Raw genomic sequence first — 6,304 nt, 5'->3', positions numbered from 1 at the left:
GAAAATAAAAAATAAATTAAAAAAAAATCCATTGCTAAAAATTTGGAAATAAAGACTCGCTGTTAAGTTTTTGGTAAACTGTTAAATTACTCTTTGTAACTGTTTTACTTCTTCCAATTCTAATTTTCCCTTGAGATACTAAAAGGAAAACTTCTTATTTCAAATTAAAAAAAAAGCAAAATCTTTTGTCTTGGACTATCAAAGTAGCCTAATCTCATTTCACCTACACTTATTCTGCCCCTACTTACTTGATTACCACTTGTCTATTTTCTGTATAAGACATCTTCCTGCCACATTATTATCCCACCTTCCAAAATCCCATCAAAATAATAGAAAATGGGTAAAGAGATACCTAATCCATAACAGCTTTGAGGATTGAAATAGAGAATATCAAAAAAGTAATTTCTGCAAGATGGAAAGAAGGAACTATATTGACAGGTAAGCCAGGGTTGGTGGCAATTCTTTTTTTTTTTTTTAAGATTTTATTTATTTATTTGACAGAGATCACAAGTAGGCAGAGAGGCAGGCAGAGAGAGAGAGTGGGAGGCAGGCTCCTTGCTGAGCAGAGAGCCCGATGCAGGCTCAATCCCAGGACCAGGTCATGACCTGAGCCAAAGGCAGAGGCTTTAACCCACTGAGCCACCCAATCCCCTGGAAGCAATTCTTGAATAGGACACAAAGAGAAATGAATCCAAGGCATAAGCTATTCCTAGGATAGTCATCAGTTATGGAGGGTGTAGGACTTGGGACAGAAATCAAAGCTAAGTACTTTCTGAAAACATGGAACATTATATGGAGGAAGGGGTGGGACTCCAGGATTGGGGGTGGGGAGGTAGAGGCATAGTCAATCTGCCTGTTTCGTTCATAAATGCACAAAGTAGAATCTGCCAATGGGTGAATTTAAAACATGTTTGTTGAACAAATTAATAAATGAATGCAGAAAGATTACTCTTATTATTTACCAGCCATGACTGAATTGTAATCCTGGAAGCAGTTAACTCCAAACCAGAGTTACAGCAATTTCAACTTCACCCACTCCTCAAATGAAACTGGAACAATCAGAGAAAATCCTAAACCATAATCTTATTCAAGTGTTCACACTATCCCAACCCTTAAAACCAAGTCACTAGTGTTCCTAACCTTCCACTTGCAGCCTCAGCCATTACTGTAGTTTGTGACTCCTCTCCAGTTGCACCTGGTTATTCAGTGTTGTAGGTGCTACCATCCTCTAGCTAATCTGCTGGGAGCCATAGCTTCTTCCACCTCAACAGAGAAATTTCTGCCTATGCTAACACTGACTTCAGTCACCTTAGATAACTGATTTCCCAGTGATTAAATTTTGTTCCACCGAAAGCAGCTATATTCTTTTAGTATGTTATGTCACATTCCTCAAGGATCAGGCTGCGGGGGTATTTGTGTGACATACCCCTTCCTCCCATGTTTTGACTCACTCAATAAAAATTTACCTTGTGTCCTCAGAGGCCACAGATCTTTGGGAGTCTACTGAAACTTGAGCCATGCAGAGCTGCCCTGCTTTTGGCCAAATTCTATTACTCAAGACCCTTAATCCTGATACTAGTATCCCCTACTTTTCAAAAGTTTGCATTATGCCACTACTCTTTTACCAAAGACCTACATTAGTACCTATTTTCATTAATAGAAGGAAATCTGAACAGGGTTTTATTTATACAAAAAAGGTGAAGAGTGAAAATTCTACTCAGCATTTGTTTTGCAGCAAGCAGTTACACAGACAGTGCACCCCAAGGAGTGAGAGTGGAACCTCCAACCTCCTTCTCCAAGACCTACACTCAGCATCTCAGCATCCAGTCACCAGTTTTGACTGTGTGAGTATCTGTGCCTTATCTCAGGGTTTGTTTTGTGTGTGTGCATCCATCTGTTAACAAGATGTGTCCTAAGGTGTTAGAAAAGCCCAAGAGGTTATTTTTGGGGTCTGAGAATGCTCAAAAATTTTTCTATATAAATTAATGGTACTTGCTTCTTTGATCTATACCATTTTGGCTTTCAACATTTTCATAGGAACACTCTACTTGTAGATAACAAGGGAAACCTGTATTTGCACACATGATCCTAGTTTTGGTCTTTCCAAACAGCTTAGGGAATCTTTTGCACAAAATACTTCACTGGCCTGCTAAGATGACCCAGATTTCCTGAAATGAATGGTCCTCTAGAGTAAGCTAAATAGTCATCATTACCATTGTCTACTCAGGGTGTTTAGAATTTTTCCAATTGAGTAGCATGGCAACTACACTGTTTATTAGTCACAACAACCACAAGTAGTTGTTGTTGTTTTTTTAAACCTTGGAATGCAACCATGAACAATATTATGAATATAGTATTATTAGACTGACTTAGTCACATGAAGAGATCAATTCCCTTTCTTTTTAGTCATACCGTATTATTCTGATTTCAATTCGCTCATTTCCCTGCTCTGCCTCATGTATCTTAATTTTTTCATCATGTTCCAGAGGTTAAGATTTGTTGAGCCAAATTGATCTCCTGATAGTTCTCAGTGGTTTAACATTGCTCACTCAAAACAGGAATTTTTATGGTTTAAAAAGTTACAAGTGTTTCTGTGATAAATTTGAACCACAAAATTAGAGTTGATGCTGTGAATTTTGTTTTTTGACATTTTTTAGTGCCACTGCTAAAGTCTTGTTTTGTTTTGTTTTTTCCACATCTTTTCTTTTCCATACACCAGTATCCCTGCACCCTCAACATTCATACTTACAATCTAGTTACTATTTCACTATATTTTTCTTGGGGCTCATGTAACAATTTACACACACACACACACACGTTTGTTTAACACAAAAACGTCTCAGACATATGTTTTTGTGTATCTTGATTTTTACATTCAAAAATACTTCAGGGACACCTGGGTGGCTTAGTTGGTTAAGCAGCTGCCTTCGGCTCAGGTCACCATCCCAGTGTCCTGGGATCAAGTCCCACATTGGGTTCCTTGCTCGGCAGGAAGCCTGCTTCTCCCTTTGCCTCTACCTGCCACTCTGCCTGTGCTTGCTCGCTTGTTCTCTCTCTCTCTCTCTGACAAATAAATAAATAAAATATTTTAAAAAAATTATTTAAAAAAATACTTCAAGAAAACCTTTCAGGTTAGCTGAGAAAGCTCTAAATTATGCGCTTTAACGGCACAGTGTGAGGACATGCCGGGCTTTGGTCACCCTTTTCTTATTAAGCAGCATTCACATTGTTTCTGGGTTTTCATTATTAGAAACAACACTACCATAAATATCCTCAAACCAGTGTCTTTTATATGGGTGCCTTTATCTCTGTGGGAATCACCTCCAAGGAGAAGGATGACTGGTTCTAAAGATATATGGACTTCTAATTTTAATAGATCTTGCCAGATTGCTTGCAAACACTTTGTTTCTCTGCCAACTATACATAAAAGTACTGCTTTAGAGGTTTTACATATTTTAAAATACAAAATTTAACATTTCTATTCTAATAAATTTCAGACATTGAATACTTTAAAAGGATGAATTATTGCTGATAGTTAGTACTTTTTATTAAACTTTTAATACAAATTTTATGAATCCAAGCACTATAGTTTCTCCTAATTTCCCAACCTCATCTTCACTAGCAATATTGCCATCAAATTAAAAATGACAACAAAGAAATCTAAACAGATGGCCTTTCTTACTATTTTCCTAGGCACTTAATATCCTTAGAATACAGTTTACTGACAAGGTTGCTGTAATGGTTTCAAATTTTGCTCTTGCAGCATTCAAATAAAGAATTAGCTCTCCTCCCTCTCTGTGCTAAAAATAGTTTTACTGTTGATTAGGGATTTTGTTTAAACTGAAAGAGAATGGAAGTAAGATGAAGCTACATAGTAACATCTCCGTCATAATGGATTCTCAATATAAGGAATTCTAATAGGCAGCAGTCTTTCACTGTTCATGTTCAAAGGCAAACTGTTTTAAGACTGTCTTTCTCAATACCTAGTTATCATTTTTGAAGGGTCAAATACCCATTAAATACTGGCTCATTATGATTATAGGCCAGATTCAAAAAGACAGACTTGTTTCAGTGATATATCTGTAGGAAAAAAGTAGGTCAAGACTATTGTAGTCTCACAAATTATCTTAAAATAGTGTTTTCTTATTTACACTGAAAAGTATTGTATTTATATAATACTTTGTTTCCATGGACTACACAGTAAGTATATCATCTCCGTCAGTATTCCACATTACTTATAATTATCATCAGGAGTCCTTTTAACTGAGGTGCCTGGGTGGCTCAGTCAGTTAAATGTCTGCCTTCAGCTCAGGTCATGACCGCAGCGTCCTGGGATTGAGTCCCGTGTCGGATCCCTTCTCAGTGAGGAGCCTGCTTCTCCTTCTCCCTCCACCTGCCACTCCCCCTGCTTGTGCTCTATTTTTCTCTGTTATATAAATAAATGAAATCTTTAAAAAAAAAAAAGAGTCATTTTAATGAGAAACACAAAAGCAGTTCATAGTGTAATGCCTCATATGGCCACTGGTTTAAGAATCACATTTAATAAGTTTATTTCGAAAATGCCAGTGGGATATGGGTACAAGATCACCTGAATTAGGCTTCAGTAATGTGGTACAAAATATTAGAACTAAAGGTTAGACTAGGATGATCCCAAGAAGTTAGCTGTTTAGTACCTTTATTTTATGTTAGAAGAAATGAGGCCCATAAACATTCAGGTGCTAAGATGACATGTTTCATTGTTCATGGTACCAAGACTAAAATACACACTATTAACAATTCTGTTCCAGTGTTCCTCACTGCACTATGTAATACGATTAAATTTGAAAGGAGATTAAAGTTAGGTAAAGCTCTAGACTGGTATATAGAACATGGGTACCTTGGAAGGAGATCAGAAAGGATCAAAGCAGTTGATTCCCTAAGGAACTGTGGGCAAATGATGAAGAAGAGGTACATTTCCTAACCAACAGATTTGTCCAGGGCTTTGTCCATACAGCTTTGTCCATACAGCATTTCAAAACAGCATTAAACCTATTGTCAAGATTCCCGCATAAAGTGAAAACAGTGGAATTGAAATAAAAACGTAAAGTAAAAAAACCCAAAAAACAAAAAACACAGTAGGGATGGTGGCCTTTCAAGGTAATATCCTTTCATCTGCTCCCTATGGCTGTGTTTTAACAGTCAAGAGGATTCTATACAGTGCTTTGTTTTAGCTTTATTCTAATTAAGGACTCACTTAATTACTTAATATTAATTACTTAATATTCCTTAAGAAACACAGCTTGAAATAATTACTTCATTAGAAAAATTTAGCAGTGTTCATTTGAATAGATTCTTGTTCTAGAATTGCTGAAGGTTTTATTTGTTCTTTTATTCTGAATGCAAACCTCTTCACCTTCATGTGTCTTATAGAATTGCATTTCAAATTCCGTTTAAGGAGAAATTTTAAAATCCTCCTTTAAGTCAATTTGAAGGATACTCCTTATTAGCATAAATCACAGCTTAAGAAGTTCTAGAGATATGCACTACTGTGAAATAACTAAGAGGTATATGGTATATGATAAAGAATAAAAAATAGAAAAATTTGATTTTAAATGTTTTCAACATAGCATTTCAGTTGTAATAGATTAATATATTTATTTCATAAAATTTGTTGAGTAAAAAGTGATTGCTTAGCTAGAAATTCTTCAGAGAGGTCTTTAAAGAGAATTTGAAATAAAGCAAATTAGATTTGTAGTTACCAGAATATTTAAAGATGTTTAAGTTTCAAGATTAATTACTACATCTTGTTCCTCTTCTGTTGAAAAATCTTCAGCAATACTCACAACCTGCAGGAGAAAAGTCTGAATTATTTGGCCAGCCAAGTTTATCTTCCAGTATTTTCCCTTAAAACCTCCACACTAGCTAGAGGGTTTTACACAAACTCTTTCATTGCTTCTTGTTGTCTCACTCTTTTTAGGCTATTCTCAATATGCCCTGTATTGTTCCTAATGTTTTGTTCTATTCCTGTTGTTCTGGATGAAAATCCTGCTACCTCCATGGTCACTTAGCTTGAGGTAATACCTGCTTCAGTAATAATACTTGCCTCCTCTGAGTCTCTCTATCACAATTGCTCTCAATACTCTTCAGAGCTTACAAAATATGCTCTTGTGTTCTCATCTTTTCTTGTACAAGTTTTATCACTCTCAATCATAAACTCCTTGAGGGTGGAGATTATCTTAATTTTCTTAATTAATAATTATTTAATGCAAGATTGATTTCTTCCTCAGGTCACAGTCCAACCTGGGATGGCAGGGAGGTTTTGCTT

The sequence above is a fragment of the Neovison vison genome, chromosome 1 (assembly GCF_020171115.1).
Source record: "Neovison vison isolate M4711 chromosome 1, ASM_NN_V1, whole genome shotgun sequence".
In the NCBI taxonomy this organism is placed as follows: domain Eukaryota; kingdom Metazoa; phylum Chordata; class Mammalia; order Carnivora; family Mustelidae; genus Neogale; species Neogale vison.
Note: the sequence above shows the minus strand (reverse complement) of the source record.